Here is a 1,270-nt window from a genome sequence, read left to right on the forward strand (position 1 = left end):
TGCAGGTAAGAATGGGAGGTGGTCTGGGCTAGTGCAAATTGAGATAGAAGGTCACTTGGGCTGTGATGGGAGGTTGCTGACAGTGAAGTCCAGGCATGGGGTGGGCGAGACGTGAGGTGAGGGAGTTCATGAAAGGTCTCTGAGTTTGGAGCGGTGTTGTATTGATGCTTGATAAGAAGATGAACAATACTTATAAGATGAATATGTTGGTAGTTTTGACTTTATTTAAATTTATGCTTGATTAGTTTTTCTTTTTTGTTTGGTAAGTGTATTTGATTTTTTATGTTTGAAATGTAGATTTAATTTTAGTTTTTTTTTTATCTTAAATTGATTTTAATTTAAGTAGTATATTTGTTATTATTTTTTTAATTAAAATCAATTTTTTTATCTTTAAAATTTATTTTTAATTATTTAATTAATTCGTAAATTAAAAATTCAAGGATATTTTAATCGTATTGAAAAATTATTTGAGCAAAATCGGATTCTAAATATTATTTTGGTCTGTTTTGCAAAATATGAGGTCTGAATTATTATTTAGTAAAATATTTGCGCCGATCAAGTATTCATGAAAAATATAGAAAACAAATTGGTATTTTCTGAAAAAAAAAAATATAGAGATATGAATATAAAAATGACTTTTAAATTTAATCTAAAAAATGATTTTAATAGGGGTGAGCATCGGTCGGTTTGGGCGGTTTTTTCACAAAAAAAAATCCAGAATTCGGTTTTCGGTTCGGATTGGTGAAATCCAAAAACCGACCTAACCGAACCAGTTTAAAAAAAAACCGACCGTTTTGGACCGCGGTTTGGTCGGTTAAACCGACCAAACCGAATATGATTATTTTTTTTTATTTTTATTTTTTTTGAAAGTTTTAGTTAAAAAATTAAAAATTTTGGATTGTTAGAATCCATTTTTGTGTGTTTTTACAACATAAATATATAGAACATAATTATATTTACAAGTGCCCTAAGTTTTTTTTTTTTTTATTAAAATTTTTAATAATTAATAATTATATAATATTATATTATTATTTTATTGTGTTCGGTCGGTTTCAGTTTTATTGGTCGGTTCACCCAAAATGTCCAAACCGATCGAATAGTGACGGTTTGCACCGTCGGCAGTTTTTTCAGTTTTTGGTTTAAACAGTTTCGGTTTTTTCGGTAGATCGGTGTACACGATTTTTTCGATTTTTCGGTTTTTCGAATTTTATGCTCAGCCCTAGATTTTAACATGAATACCTTAGTTGAGCTGCTTAAAAAAAAAAAAAAA

The sequence above is a fragment of the Humulus lupulus genome, chromosome 5 (genome assembly GCF_963169125.1).
Source record: "Humulus lupulus chromosome 5, drHumLupu1.1, whole genome shotgun sequence".
NCBI classification, from domain to species: Eukaryota; Viridiplantae; Streptophyta; class Magnoliopsida; order Rosales; family Cannabaceae; genus Humulus; species Humulus lupulus.